We start from the raw sequence: 15,813 nt of genomic DNA, 5'->3' as shown, positions 1-15,813 counted from the left end.
GCTTGCCAGTGAGGAGGGCCAGAAATTGTGGGGCTGTGTGACTCTCCCGACCTCAGGACGACACTGGCACTTTTCTCAGGACTATCCAGGTTCAGCAGAGAATAACTTTGGCCTTAGTTTCCCCCCTATTTAAGACAGGGCAACAAAATCTCTGCCCTCAGCAACTCCCTCCCCCCCCACCCCCGAGGGTTGTCAGATGGATGGAGGAGAGATACCACCCTTGGGAGGAAAGGTGGGCGTTAATAACAGCACCCTGGATCTCTATTATTATTGTCATTATTCCAGCTCTGTCCAGTAAGCAGTGAGGACCCAGGTGATTCATGGTCTGCACGCTGCAGCCCTGGTCCACCTGTTGCAACTTGCCCGCCTGCCAGGATTCCTCCGCCTGCGAGGCCTCCACCTCTTTCTCAGCTCATACTGGCAGCTCAGGGTCCTCTGTCACCAGATGGGATGGAGGCATGAGGGGGGCATTTGGGAACAGAGCACCCAGCTCAGAAGGGCTGGGACTCCTGCACCAGTGGCCATAGCCCTGCTTCACATCAGCAGCCACAGAGTAAGCCTAGGGTATGGGGCGGGGGGTTGGGGCTGGGAGATTCCGAGTTTCAGATCAACCAGTCCTCAAGAGATCTCCCAGTCCCTTCGGAGGATGACAGGGACCAGGGATGGCAGGGATCAGGGAGAAAGGGGTTCAGGCCTGGGTCTGTCCCTGTGGCAGTCCTGCTGGGTGGGGGGGATGGCAGAGGGTGAGGTAGGGATGATGGTGTGGGGGGCAAGTCCCCATCCACCTCCAGGGGGCCTGCTCTGAATGGCAGAGGCCTGGCATAAGGAACTGCCTGGAAACTGGGTAGCATCAGAGGATGGTTCTTAAACTCTGTAACCCCAAGTATTTGGGTCCTAAGGTTTCAACAACAGCTAGAGCTAAGGAAAGGGAGCTTGGGTGCTTCTGACAGCCATGAAGCACCGCCACCACCGCCCCACCCCCCACCCCGCCGCCGCCCAGCCTTGCAAGCACTCTATAAATGTGATCTGAACATCTGTGACTCACCCGCACACACCCCTGCAGTTTCGTGGTGAGGACACAGCTAATCATAGCTGGTGTTTGGGGAGGAAGAAGGATTTTGCCAAAAGGTCCATGACAGACTCTCTCCCTCCTTCCCTGGGATGGTGAAGTGGGTATGACTGGCCGCCAGTTTGGCAAGGAGTTTCTGCCTCCCTGAGGACTGGTCCTGCCTGGGACAAGAACACACCCCCAAAAGAGTCATTTAGGTTGGGGTTGGTTCCCTGGTTTCTGATCAAAGGTCACACCAGAAAGATCAGAGCTGGATTTCCTAAGATCTACCGGTGATGTTTGCTTTGGTTTTGTTTGGGCTTGTTTACATTTGAGCTGGAAGGGGCCCAACTATAGGACATATGGCTATATCTGTCAATCTAGATGAGGAGACTGAGGTCTAGTGAGGCTGAAGTGACTTATTCAAAGTTATCTGGAGTCTTTTCATACTGTTCACCTGATGCAAAGAGCTGACTTGCTGGAAAAGACCCTGACGCTGGGAAGATTGAGGACAGGAGGAGAAGGGGGCGGCAGAGGATGAGATGGTTGGATGGCATCACCAACTCAGTGGATGTGAGTTTGAGCAAACTCCAGGAGATAGTGTAGGACAGGGAAGCCTGGCGTGCTGCAGTCCATGGGGTTGTAAAGGGTCGGACATGACTTAGCGACTGAACAACAATTTAGAGTCTTAGACACAGAACTGCAGCCCTGCCTCCAGATTCAGCGTTCTTTCTATGAACTCTTCTGGGTCCATTTTGAGTCCTGAGAAACAACTGCAACAATGTCAGCCCCCATTCATAGAGCATTTAATATGTGCCAGTTACTAGATTAGGTGGTATGTACACTACATCAGGCTGAGGATATAGATGAGGTGGGACCACATCAGAGAAGTGGCTTGCGTAGATCAATTGTGTTTTCTTTCAGGTCTGAGGCACCGCATTTCTGTGGCACATTTTCAAATCATCAGCCATTCAGGATGTGCTGCTTTATCAACTGACTGAGCATTTTCTATATGTCAGTTCTCCACGGAGTCCTGGAAATCCAGAGATAAAATAGGATAGGGTCCCCCACAGTGTACTAGAATCAATAATTTACCAGAGTTAAAGAAAAAGGGTCAGAAACACAGTAAAAAAAAAAAAAATCCTGGGGAGATGGAGGCTTTCTGATACATTTTAGCAGGGTTTTGAAGGGTGAGCAGGAGTTGGCTAGGTGAGGCTAGCTATGAATGGGAGAGATAAAATGCATGCAGAAAAAACAGCAAGCAGAAACGCTGTAGAGGAAGTATTTTATGTGTTTGGAGACAACAAATAGTTTGAAACAGAGAGTGGAGAGATGGAGGGGATGCTGGGAGACAATGCCACACAGGTGAGTTGAGGCCAGCAATGAGGAAGGTCTAATGCCAGGCTAAGGAGGGCACCAGTATGGAGTTCAAGCTTTGGAGGTACGCTTTGAAAGGACTCTGAGGTTTTCATTGTTAGCTTTTATACATTCATATATGCATACTAAGTGGCTTCAGTTGTGTCTGACTCTTTGCAAGTATGGACCTGTGGACTGTAGTGCGCCAGGTTCCCCTGTCCATGGGGATTCTCCAGGCATGAATACTGGAGTGGGTTGCCAAACCCTTCTCCAGGGAATCTTCCCGACCCAGGGACTGAACCCGCATGTCTTACATCTCCTGCGTTGGCAGGCAGGTTCTTTACACTACCATCTGGGAAGCCCCCACGCATATATGCATACGTACAAATCAGAAGTAGAATATATATTTGGCCCGTCTCCCCCACCCCACCCCACCCCCACCTCCCTATGGGTCTGGGCACCTGTGAGCGTGTTCATCCACCTGGAGCGCTAATTAGGCCCTCTGGGGAGTCTGACACCGACCGCCAGCTGTGGTCACAACCGCCAGCTCATGGCCTCTGCACAGGAACTTTCTCAGTGCTTCTCTGGTGTTCACCTCATTACTGGGTGTTAGTGGAGTCTTTACCACATGGCGTTCTGCTTGGTCTGGGTTTGTCAGACGGCCCATGCAGTGGGGCACGTGTGGAACCCCCCAGCTGGGTGGTGGAACTGTAACAACTCCTTCCCTGTCCCTCTTCTGGCCCCAGCTCCTGGCCCCCCTCAAGTAAGACTCCACCCCCATCAGAACCGCCACCACCACCAGCTTCCAGTCCAGGTGTTTTCAGCCTTCTTCTCAGAACAGCATGCCTTCCCTGCCTCCTCCTGGCTGGTTTTTCAGCCCACCCTGCCTGGACTAAGGGGCATTCTCAGGTCTTCCAAAGTTGAAAAAAAGAGATCCTCACCACCATATGTATCAAGATCTTCATTTTTAAAATCAAATAATCATCCTGAAGAATGCTTCCTAACAGAGGACAGAAGATGAATTTTGGAGCCTGACATTCTCAAACCCTGTCTGTGTGACCTTTGGCAAGTCACTTCTCTGAGCTCCAGTTTCCTTATCTGTAAAATGAGGATGTTGGCCCTCACTGCACAGGGATTAAAAGAGATAAACATGCAGGATGCCAATCAAGGAAGGGCTGAGTTCAGCAGAGAGACCCAAGCAGGAAAGGACACATTTCTTTGCTTCCTCTTAGAACAAGTACCTTTAGCTTCTAGGACCTAAAAAACCATAAACCAAACAACATATTCGATTGGGTCTTCTAGCTGTTGCGAGTGACTCAGTAGTGAAATGGGGTAGAGCCCATCCTCCAAACAGCTCCCCAGGCCTCTGCCAACCAGAGGAAGATGTGTCATTCCTGTTCCAGAGAGTACGAAGGGCTCAAGCCAAAGCCTTCCGCCAAGGTCCTCAGAAAGGTGGTTCCTGGACTGACCTCTGCCGGCCCATAAGCTCCACAGTTTCACTGTTCCGCCTGGGCTGCGGGCTGCGGGGCTGGTTGGTGGAGTTGGCTTAGAGAAGGGTATTTTGTATTTGGCTTTTGGAATGACTAATGAATGAGCTGTCTCCACTGCAGGAGAATTATGCCACTTAAGCAAAACCCAGCCGGGCTGGTCGGCTCAGAGATAGCTAATAGGAAATGCCTGTCAGAACACTGACGCTTCAAAGCCAAATATATTCTCACTGTGTTCTCTGTTTGCTAAGTTTACTTTATGCAAAATATAACTCAGCTGAAAATATGTAGATGGCAGAGAGCTCGCGCCTTCCCTCTGGAAGAAAGGGAGACAAGGAGGACGGTGAGGGCAGCTCCCAGTTAACCCTCCTGGTCCTGCCAGGCTGAGGATGAGCCCTTGTTTGGCCAAAGAGCACAGACCTTGCCCTGCAAGAAAGTCTGTGCCACTAATGGACCCATAACCACCACAGTCCTCAAAATAGAGGCAGCCCTCCCACACCGTGGGAACAGAGGGAGCGTGGGCAACAGACAGCACAAGTGGTCCAGCCATTTTGTGAAGCTGCAGGGGCCAGCAAGGGCCTGGGGGGGGTGCCTGTGGTTTTTGTCCTTTGGTGGTTTTACCTGCCCATCCCCTCTCTCCACAGGTGAGACAAAGTCCTCTAAACCAAGAAGCAACGGAGGAAAGTCAGTGACTTCCAGGACCCAGAACTCGGTGGCAGAACCTTGGGTACTGAACTGATGCTGAAACAACGTATCCCATGGGAAGAGCACTGAATGAAGGGTCAGGGTGTTTCTGGTGTGTGATCTTGCAGGCAACACTCATCTCTTTGGGCCTTGGCTTCACTATTTATAAATGGAGAGATTGGACCAGCTCAGCAATTTCTGGGGTCACACTGACCCAACACTGTCTGTTATTTAACAGGATAGAATGCAGGCAAGAGTGTGGAAATAGGACCCACTGCTCAATTCCCTGCCTCTCCTCTCTCAAGGATTGCCAGGGGTCGCCATGAAGAGCTGGGTATAAAGATAGGTGAGTGAGTGAGTAAAAGTTGCTCAGTTGTGTCTGACTCTTTGTGACCCCACGGACAATACAGTCCATGGAATTCTCTAGGCCAGAATACTGGAATGGGTAGCCTTTCCCTTCTCCAGGGGATCTTCCCAACCCAGGGATGAACCCAGGTCTCCCACATTGCAGGCAGATTCTTTACCAGCTGAGACACAAGGGAAGCCCTCACATCCATAAAAGATGGGATCACCTTTAAAGAGACACCTGAGATTTCTCCATGTCTGAAGTGGGACAGATTCTCCAGGCCACGACCAGGGACATTAGTGTGAGCAGATGCCCTGCTGAGGAGGAGCAAAGAGATATGGATTCCTACAGCATTTGTCCTGGAAATACTTTACCGTGTACAGCCACAGTCACCAAGCCACTTGGCAGCAGCTCAGCCCCTCTTCCCAGATAAGGGGTCTGGCCTTCCTTGAGGAGGGCACTTGAGTTTGAGTTTATTCCTTCAGAATCACAGCAAGAGCTGGGCCAAAGAATCCTGGGGCTTCCTAGAAGGACTTGGAGAAAAGGCAGCTTCCACAGTGTTCCAGGCAGGGTGGAACGCAGACAGAAACCAGACCCAGCTCCGCTCTCAAAGAGCTCCCGCTTCATTGCAAGATGGGCACGTAAGGAGGAAACCATGGATGTGGGAGGGTTCATCACAGGCTGATTTTTTAAGCCTAATAGAAGCTCAGAGAGGCAGAGGCCCTGGGCAGCCGTTGAATGCCTCTGAGCTTTAGGTCCTCATCTGTAAAATGGGGATAATTATTACCTGCCTTAGAGAACCAGACGAGATGTATCTAAATGCCTAACACACCACTTGGTATGTTTTAATCGTTTGATAAAAGGGAGCTATTACTGTTTATTGCCAAGGCTCAGAGGAGAGCTGCTCTCGGTAGAATGGGTTCCAGGTGAGCAGAGACTCATCCATCCTTTTAGCGCTTGGGGCCAAGCCTGGGGTGTCTGGACCTCCTGGCAGGCTCCTCCCTGGCTGCCAGCCATCACTCCATTTACCCCGGTTTGCCTTTTCTTTGTGTGCAAAGAACATGGGAAAGCCCTGGCTTACAGTCCTCAGAGTTGGCTTCAGAGCCTGGGGGGGCCTTCAGTGAGGTCGGGTGAGAGGCGGGCGCCTGCCGTCTTAGGAGGAATCAAGTAGAAGAGTACAACCAGGCACAAAGGGTGCAGGCGTGGAACAGTGGGCCTGGGGAGCGGGGGCAGCTGGGGCATCTCAGTACCTCCACTAAGTCTTGCACATGCACCCCGCCTTTTATTCTTAGTTGAGTGATTGATTCTGCTCAAAGTGGAGCAGAGTCCAAGTCAGGATATGTGGGGGAAAAAAGGCTGGATAATGTCCCATGGAGTGGGGTGAGGGGTGACAGGGCAAGGTTGCAGGGCAGGACCTGGGGCTTGCAGGGACACGCAGAGGCTTCAGAGCAGGCACTCCTCAGGGACAGAAGACAAGGGGTGGGAGTCAGTGCAGATAGACTCAGGCAGCCAGCAAACCGCAGAACAGGGCAGAGCCACTCAGCAGGTCAGTGGAAGAAGGCAGCCGGCAGGAAGCCTCAGCCACGGGGCCACGGAGGCCAAGCACAGGGACTGGCCCCAGAGGGTGGGGGTCCCAGGGCCACAAAGAGCTCATCACTGGTGGAGAGCAGCAGGGGAGCTCTGTGGCCTCCTTAGACAGCCGCCTAGCTGTAACAGCAGGGTACCGTAGCCTGTCAAGCTCACAGGGCGGTGGCGGGTGGTAGGAATCACACAGGGACCTCCATGCACAGGCAAAGGGGTGGGGGGGTGTTGAGCTGTGGCGGGAGCTTGAGCAAAGCACTGACTTAGCTGCCAGGGTGGCCAGACATGCTAACACAGCAACCAATGGAGCAGGAGAGCAGAGTTCTGTTCAGGTCAACCCGGAAAGCTGGTCCATCCAGCAGGTGGGGCGGAACAGCAGGAGTCCAGAAGCCAAAAGGTAGTAGTGACCAGGTTCTGGGTGGCTGGACCTCAGCTAGAAGTGGGGTGCAGCAGGGGAGTAGAGGACTGTCAAGGCCCCATTCCCAGACAGAGGGCTGTAGAAAGAGTAGTCAGGAAAATGAACTCTGGACTCTGACACACCTGGTTTGAATCCTAGCTTCCTCCCCTCAGTAGTTATCAGATGTTGAAGGTGACACTTAATCGCTCAGTTTTCTTATCTATAAGGCAGAGATAATCACCGTCTACTTCTTAGGTGAAGATTAAATAAGGCCATTTGTGGACCTTCTGGCATACACAGATGTTTACAGAAGTGTATATGTTCTTACTATGATTATTAGCCTCTGAGATTGTCAGGTTCCAGAAAGTGAGAAGGAATTTTGAGGTTTGATGGGTAGGACACGGCAGAGCCTGGCCCCTTTGAGGAAGGGCAGGGAAGACAAAATCACAAAGGCTCCAACCACAGATAAGTCCCTGCTCAAATCCCTCGTCTACTGGTGCCAGTCTGAGACCTTTAGCAAGTGACTTAGTCCTTTCAAGTCTCATTTCCTCATCTGTAAAATGCCCACACCACTATCTGCTTTGAGGTTGCTGTGACAGTTCAGTGAGATAATGTATGCAGAGTGTCCAACCCAATAGGTGCTTAGTTAATAGTTACTCTATAGACGAGGCTGATATGTGAGGGAGCGGAGGGAGGAAGGGACCCAGGGGGCATTTGGGAGCCCAGGACTTTCCCCCAGATCTTGGATCTACTGCAGCAGAAATATTAATACTTTTTCCCTGCAGAAGCAGAAGCAGCCAGAGCTACAGATACTCCACAGGTATATATCCTGTAAACACATGTGAAAACTCTGGATTCTACCTGCCTGGACTGGCTCAGGAGCAGGTAAGTCATGTCTGATGATGGAGGCCAGTAGTGGCTCTGGCTTGGAGGGACCCAAAAAGAGAGAACAAGGGAGGGGCTGGTGGCAGAAAGAGATCTTTTTCATTGACTCAGTTAAGTAAATAAGCGCTAATTGTGTACCTTCTGTGGGTTAAGGCCTATAGACACCAAGGTGAACAAGGCAGTTGTGGTTTCCACGCCTCCCGAACGGAGCATACCAGGGGAAGCAATAACAAGGGAGCTTTAGGAAGATCGTTCAGCAGCTACTTTTGAGAAATGAGGTATGGAGCCTGTGTGAGAGTGCTTGCCAGGGTCTAGGAGAGGGAATGAAAGCCTTCGGACCATCCTGGCAGAAAGAGCATCAGACAGACCTGGCTCTGCCTCTGACCAGCTCCTTGGCTCTGGACAAGTTAGCCTTTTTTGGGTCTTCAGTTCTCTCCTCTGTAAGATGAGAAGCATGGTACCTGCCTCACAGGGTTTTGGGTGACTGTTAAATTAGGTGATGCATAGAAATCTTGGCTCTCAGTACCGGTCAATATGTGCGGGCTCTTATTAATAAGAACGTTAGCAACTAGGTGAATCCAGGTGTCACACTGAAGGAATAAATGCCAAGACGCAGTGACTGAGTGTGGGAAATATTTTAGTTGACACCTGGGTGATTGTAAGGTGACTGAGTATCATTTGTGGGTCCAAGTTCCCCTGCTGGGAAAGAAGGTTTGGACTAGGGTGGAGTGCAGAGGCCAGTGCCAGCTGAAGAATTCTGAATTCATGTCAAGCCAGGATTTATGGTTCAGTTTAGGGGGGAAAATACTTGAGTTCGGCTTCTGGGTTAAACATTACCACCTTTATTTTCTCTGAGATTCCCCCAGAGAGCAGGTGGAAGGCATCCCCCAGAGCCAGAGTCAGCACTGGACTCCCCTGATCCTTGGTTCAGGTCAAATGGGAGAAGGGTCCTGGACCAAAAGTGTAGTGTGGAGCGAAATGGCTGCTCAGTGAACATCCTTCCTTCCACAGACTGAACAAGACCTCAATAAGCACAGTATCTTTTTTTTTTTTCCTTTAAAGTGGCAGTCCTATTGTGAGTAAGGGGCTTACAGGACAAGGCCCCAGACAGAACAAAGAAAACACTCCCACCAACTCTCTTGCCAGAAATGAGCTGAAATTTTCGGAGAGGTGCGTGAGCCAAAATTCTCAGGGAGAAGTCCCAGAAGACTGTCCATCAGGTGAGAAAATGTAGGCAAAATGTAACGTGTAAAATGATGAACCAGAAAATCAGCCAGCCAGCCTGCACCCAGCTATGTCTTAATGAGGCAAACTCCAAAGAAGCTTTTCCTTTAATCTGGCATTTGAAACGAAATGCTGCTAAGAAGCCCCCCACCTCACCCACCCCACCCTTACGTGTTGCCATGACGACCCAAGTTCTTAGGACTTGAAAGAACTACCTCAGCATTTCCCTCTAAAACAAAAGAAAATTATTCCAGGTTTCTGGGCAGAGAACGCTGAGGAATGGGCCCTGTTACTGGATAGCAGGTTCCTCAGAGTTGCCGAGTGATGAAATATGAGCCTACGGGGACCAGGGCCTTCAGAAAAGCGAGGAAGGAAACGGGGGATGACAGGAACCCAGGGCTCGCCCCAGCTTGTGGAGCCCATGCTCTGCCTCATTGCTGGCTCTCCCCCTCAGCTGGGCCTCATTTGCCCCTGCAGTGAAGCACTTTAAAAGAAAACACATCCTGTCTCCATATGGAAAGGGGCAAGGGTTGGAGGGGAGCAGGTCCTGGCTCAGGGGATCCCAGGCAGGCAGCAGAAGATGCCGTCTCGTGCTCTCCAGCTTGATTTGCTCACGGAATAGCCAAGGTGGGGCCAACCTGCTGCATGTCTAAAAAGCCCCTCCAAAGCCCCCCCTTGAAAGCTCACAGTCCTGCTAATGAGGGCCAATCTAAGTCTTCGGAATCCAGTAAGCAAAGCCCAAGAGGTGACAGCTGGACAGCCAACCTGCTCCCATGAAGTTCCCTCTCGTGCCAGAGCTTCGAGCCAAAAACTGAGGCCTTGACACTTTCCTATCCAATTGCTGATCACATCTTGAGTCTACTTCTTAAAAATTCCTCAAATCCATCCACATCTTCCTCTCTCCATGGCTGTTGTCTTGATTCAGCCCTCACCATCTCTAATCTGAAATGGTACTTCCAGGTCAGCTGCATGCCAGGGCTAGAAGGGTTTACAGACACAAATCTAAACTTGTCACTTCCTGCCTAAAATCCTTCAGTGCTCCTCCTGCCTTTAGGATAAATTTTCAAATTCCTCAGGAAGATATGCAAGGTTTTCATGATGGACAGCTCTCAGCCCAGTTTACTCCACACTACAGCCATAAAGAACACAGTTCCCCCATCTACATGCTTTTCTACACCTACCCTTCCCTAACCCAGTGTTCTGGATAAGACCTGCTGGCCCCTCCTGATTTACTCTGCATCCTGCTCTGTGCCCCAGAGGCTGCCCTGTATGGATTCCATAAGTAAACTCCGGGGCCCAACGGGAAGCACCAGGAGCAACTGTAACACAGGAGAGAGTGAAGCCAGGGTAGTTACTGCCTCCCTGGACAGTCCTATAAGGCTGCCTGCTCCCAGATGGAGGTCCGTTCCTCCTATCGAGGCAGACTCATCTGCAGGACTTTTCTTCTGTGGTACAGAGACCCCCTCCTCATTTCTTCTGGCCTAGGGGCTGCTGCTAGCCTGTGTTTCTGTGATATTTTATAATGTTCCTCCACCCCCTACCCACACTCTTGCAAATAACCCCTCTGTATGTAAAGCCTCCTCAAATTATCTTAACTTAGTGTGCCATCATTCCCTGTTGGGACCCTGCCAATCCAGCCATCCTTTGTCTTTGCTAAATTTCTGTGGAGACAATATCTCCTCCAGGAAGGCTTCCCTCTTCTTCCCAATCTGTGTCAGCTGCCCTGCCCCCTTGGGCTCCCAGATCCTCTGTATAGTCCACTGTTACAGCTCGTTCCATACTTTATTGCAAAAACCAGTCCTCTGTGCACAACTACTAGAGCCCAGGAGCCACAACTACTGAGCCCATGTGCCACAACTGCTGAAACCCGCATGCCCTGGAGCCTGTGCTCCGCAACAAGAGAAGACAGTGCAAGGAGAAGCCTGCACACCACAAGAGAGTAGCCCCAGCTCACCACAACTAGAGAAAAAGCTCTAGCAACAGTGAAGACTCAGCACAGCCAAAACAAACAAATAAATAAATAAATTATAGACACATAGATAGATAGATATTCTAAAAAGCCAGTCCTCTGTCCTAAATCTGAGTCTCTGGAGGTTGGGGACCATGTGTTACTGCTCATCCCTGCACCCCAGTATCTGGTACAAAGCTACCCCTCAGAAAACACTTGCTGAATGAAGGAAAGAAGCAGGAGCTCAGAGTAAGACCTGCCAAAGACACACAGGAAACACAGTGCAACGTCTGTGTGTGGTGCCCACTGAAGCAGCTGGCTTCTCCCAGGCCACCATCAATCAGATCACAGGCAAGGCCTTGAAGAAAAAGCTATTATTTAAAGAACACCCCACAGCCAGGGCCTGAGGCCCACATCAGTGAGTATGGGCAAAGAATGAGGGAGATGCTCTGGTTTATGTGTCAGCAGCTGTGCTTCCTGAGGAAAAAGAATGGCCAGCTTTTCTCACCCCAGGGAAACAATGGAAGTCTCCATCCTTGAGCTGGGAGTCCCATGAACCTGGTGTCAACCACTGGGAGACTCACACCAACTTCAGTTCCGTTCAGTTCAGTTGCTCAGTCATGTCCAACTCTTTGTGACCCCATGAACTGCAGCACCCCAGGCCTCCCTTGTCCATCACCAGCTCCCGGAGTTTACTCAAACTCATGTCCATTGAATCAGTGATGCCATCCAACCATCTCATCCTCTGTCGTCTCCTTCTCCTCCCACCTTCAATCTTTCCCAGCATCAGGGTCTTTTCAAATGAATCAGTTCTTCGCATCAGGTGGCCAAAGTATTGGAGTTTCAGCTTCAGCATCAGTCCTTCCAATGAATATTCAGGCCTGATTTCCTTTAGGATGGACTGGTTGGATCTCCTTGCAGTCCAAAGGAAATCTCAAGAGTTTCTCCAACACCACAGTTCAAAACACCAACTTACTGAAGTAAATTCCTAAAGATCCAGGGGCTGTTCCAAAGGACCTAGCACCACTCTACCAAATCATTCACTCATTCATTCAACAAAGTTCACTGGCGCTCTGCTCTGTGCAAAGCACTTCCCTTGGATTTGCTCTATTGAAATGTTATCCAAAAGGAAAAAGTCATTTTTTTTCTTTCAGTCTGAGTCTCTGGTGGGTCCTGTATAAGACCTAGCAGGGCCAGAGGATGGGCTTCAGGTAGGAAGACCCCAGGCACCTGGACAAATCACGAGAGATGGCCAGAACAGTGACCTGGTATCATAAGTGGCCTCTAGAATCCTGGCTTCCCCTTTCCAGATGTGTGACCTTGGGCAGAGCATCTCATGTTCCTGTGACTCAGCCTCCTCCTGTGCAAAATGGCAGGACCTGGCTCATATAGCTGTTGTGAAAATTAGGTAAAACAGAACATCGTCCAGGAGGTTACCAAGAGCACTGCATCCCAATTCTATCAGACTCAATGCTCCCTTTTTTAGCAAATATTTTGCAAGACCACTTTTACTATTCTGAAATGAAATTCATAGATAATATGACCTACCTATACACATAATTCTTTAGAGAATCAATATACAACCCTAACCATAAGATAAAGAACTAAAAGAAAATAATTTAGAATAAAATAATATGCATTTTAATCTATATATGTTTGGGCATAACTACACAAGAAGATATAAGATAACTGTACCTACTTGCAATGAATATGTTTGAATTTAAGAGCAGTAAAACATTATTGACTGCAACATAATGGGTACTTCTTTAAATTTGATGTGCTAAAACAAGATTAAACAAATACTACATATTCATACAGATACATATGAATGCAGCTGAACAGAGGTGTGTTATTTTGGCACTCAAATACAGTGAGGATTTTGCTGTTCATATTGTGGTTCTGAAATGGTGAACAACTCCTGGGAAAGATAAAATACAGTATTCTCTTGATTTATATGATAGTAGCATTCATGAAAAATTCAGTGTATATTAAAACTATGCAAAAAGTACTTTGTGTTTATATTCAAAATGGAATTAGGTTCTAGGCTCAGACCAATATAAAGAGATTTTCTACCTGTATGACTGTCGGGTGGGACATTCAAATGTCAAATGTCACATGAAGTGCAGGACAAATCATTGGATAAAACTGCCTCATGTAAGGCAAGAAGTTTGGCCCTCTCTGTCTCCTTTAAGTAGTGCCCCACCAACCAGGGTAATATAAATACACTAGGTATTTCTAAAATGCCTCTAGGGGGCAGCACTGTCTCCATTGAGGATCAGTGGGCCAGAGTTTATGGGGTTACCGAACCCAGAAGGAATGCAGGATGATGGCCATTCAACCTCCAGGAACACAGACCAGACAGAAAGCATTAGGAAAATCTATCAGCATTTCACACTCAGACTCCAGTGATTTGTTCTGTCCATCTACATTCTTGTTTCGGGCTTCCTAGGTGGTGCTAGTGGCAAAGAACCCACCTGCCAATGCAAGTAGACGTAAGAGATTCGGGTTCGATCCCTGGGTTGGGGAGATCCCCTGGAGGAGGGCAATGCAACCCACTCAAGTACTCTTGCCTGGAGAATCCCATGGACAGAAGGGCCTGGCGGGCTACAGTCCATGGAGTTGCTAAGAGTCAGACACAACTGAAGCGCCTAGGGTAAGGTCATTCCCCCATGCACAAGGAATGAAGTCTCTCTTGAAGAGTATGCAGAAGGAAATCACCATATTAGGCAAGAGCTACATCACATAGACTTCCAGGTAGAGAAGAATCCTCAGCAGACGGATTGGTCCTTGTACTTTTCTCCTGGAACAACTATTGGGACCTCTTTGAAAAGCACATCATCAGTGGTCTATAAATAACCCTCAGTCTGCCCATCTATGGCTCCATTGTGAATCAACACCAGAGGATTTCACAATGCTGTCTCTCAACTGGACATATCTAAAGAAAAATCATCATCTTTGTGGGTATAAACCGTACCTCTGGCAAAACTAGTCAAGTCATTGAGGTAAGCTGATGTGCGCCCACCCCTTTCCTTGCTGTATGCAGCCTCAATGAATGACCATCAAAACCTTATGTGAATCTGAGTTCTACTCCCCATAAAAAGGAGCAATCATTTCAATCATCCCAGAAAAAGGCAGCTCGTGGGATAGGAAGCTGGAATTTAGAGGCTGACACCAGAGAGAAGAGTAACTCATCTCCTTCTTGGCTTCATTATTTTGGTGGATTCACCTGAACTCTCAAGAGGGCAGCTGGACAGGCTTTCTGGGACTGCTGTGATGGTTCTCACTACACAGAGGCAGCCCCACGCTAGGATAAGTGGGCCCTGAGCCCTCATGATCAAGTCATATCTTGCAAATGAGATTATATGAAGTCATGTTATTCTTCTCTGTTTATTTTTCTTGTTATCCCCAACCTGCCGTAAAGGCTGCTCTGAAGGATCCTGAGTTGTTTCAGTGTATGTGTGTGTGCTGGAGGGTGGGGCCACTGACTAGTGTTGGTGATGAGTGAGAAATCCCAAGGGAAAACTCCAGTCATCTCTCTCCACAGTCTCCCTTCATTGGTAAGCTTGGAGGAGTTTTCATTCATTAGTAAAGGCAGTAACTTTCTCCCTTAGAGTCTGGTGGAACAGGGAGGCCCTAGTCACCAAGTCTTCTTAGTGAAACACCAAGAAGAGAGCCCAAGACCATGCACCCATAGTTAGGTTATCAAAACTCGAGAATAAGAAGGCTGATCTAGAAGCAAACAGTTATAATGTTGGGACCCATTCTGTTGGCTGTATCTATTTTTCCAGATAACAAAGTGGGTCCACCAATCATTGGTGGGAGTGAGCCTACCTTTCCGAGAGAGTGGCTCCATCCATGGATAGAAAGGATTCACCAAAGCTGGGAACCAAGCATGGCCTGCCATGTATCACCTACATGTGTTTTGGGGGACAGAGAAGGAGCCAAGAAAACAAAACAGAAATAACTACAGCTATTTTCTCAAGACTTGCTTCTCATCACCTCTCACACTCCTCAGGAGAGCCCCCAGGGGCACCATTTCCAAATGTCCTGAGGTATGTGACCTCCAGGGTGACAGAGGCCTGGGAACTGGAGCTGCTCTCTCCCGCAAGCCCACAGCCTCCAGAATCTCCCTGACATCTCTGCCATCTGGCCTTCTGTTCTGTAGAGCAACCCCCACAACTTGAGGCACATTTTGGGAGCAAACCAGAGAAGGAGACCACTGAGTGTGAATACCGATCTCAGGAAGCCAGTGCACTCAACCAGTGGTTCCCAGCCCTGCATGCACATTAGAATCACCTGTGGAGCTTCATCACGCACCTAAGGCTAGACCCCACTGCCAGAGATTCTGACTTAATTGGTCTGGGGTAGGGCCCAGGCATGGATATGCTTTAAAATCTCCCCAGGTGATTCTAATGTGCAGCCAGGGTTGAGACCCACTATATTATATACAACAGGAGAGGCCCTCAGGCCTTCACTCAGATTCCAGTTACTCCTAATTTATATAGGCTTCTAACAATCCAGTTGTCTGGTTTCCTAGCTGGCATATGATTAAAAACTGCATGTGCAGAAGGGGAGAAAAAGGCTGCTAATGAAAAGACACTAAAACCAGCAAGATGTAACAAATGAGCGTCTGAGCACAAGTGTAAAGATAGAAAACCTATAAAAAGCAAACACAGCACTCAACCCCTCCCCTCCCCAGCATATCCCATTTACAGTAAGGGCCTGAGGCGATCACTAGGTGAAGGAGGGAGGTGGGAGGAGGGCAGGCTTCAGTCTGAGGCAGTATTACTACCCCATTTTATGGATGAAGAAACCAAGACTCAAGGAGGATCACAGATGGGCTCGCTCAAAGTTGTA

At 49.2% G+C, this 15,813-nt stretch overlaps 2 long non-coding RNA genes across 4 annotated transcripts in view; one reads left to right on the top strand and one right to left on the bottom strand.

Moving 5' to 3' along the window:
* The window catches only part of LOC147379670 (uncharacterized), a 29,527-nt gene extending 20,642 nt beyond the window's left edge, over nt 1-8,885 (top strand). Inside the window, exons 1-5 of one of the 3 annotated variants that reach the window (XR_015162807.1) lie at nt 394-553; nt 4,536-4,618; nt 4,814-4,921; nt 7,685-7,784; nt 8,847-8,885. This is a non-coding gene — a long non-coding RNA (uncharacterized LOC147379670). Of the gene's footprint in view, nt 1-393; nt 554-4,535; nt 4,688-4,813; nt 4,922-7,684; nt 7,785-8,846 lie in introns of those variants that run through there. The other 2 variants (XR_015162799.1, XR_015162802.1) reach the window with 2 other exon arrangements.
* A 2,507-nt stretch (nt 8,886-11,392) lies between these two features.
* On the bottom strand, nt 11,393-14,870 carry LOC147379669 (uncharacterized). The gene is made up of 2 exons (XR_015162808.1): nt 14,788-14,870; nt 11,393-12,348 (listed from the first exon to the last, which is right to left on the bottom strand). It is a non-coding gene; the product is annotated as an uncharacterized LOC147379669 (long non-coding RNA).
* Nucleotides 14,871-15,813: the final 943 nt, after the last annotated feature.

This window comes from Bos grunniens, chromosome 1 (genome assembly GCF_055505025.1).
Source record: "Bos grunniens cultivar Pamir isolate PY7600 chromosome 1, Bosgru_T2T1.0, whole genome shotgun sequence".
Lineage (NCBI taxonomy): Eukaryota > Metazoa > Chordata > Mammalia > Artiodactyla > Bovidae > Bos > Bos grunniens.
The sequence above is the reverse complement of the archived record's forward strand: the minus strand, read 5'-3'. Positions and strand labels throughout refer to the sequence as shown.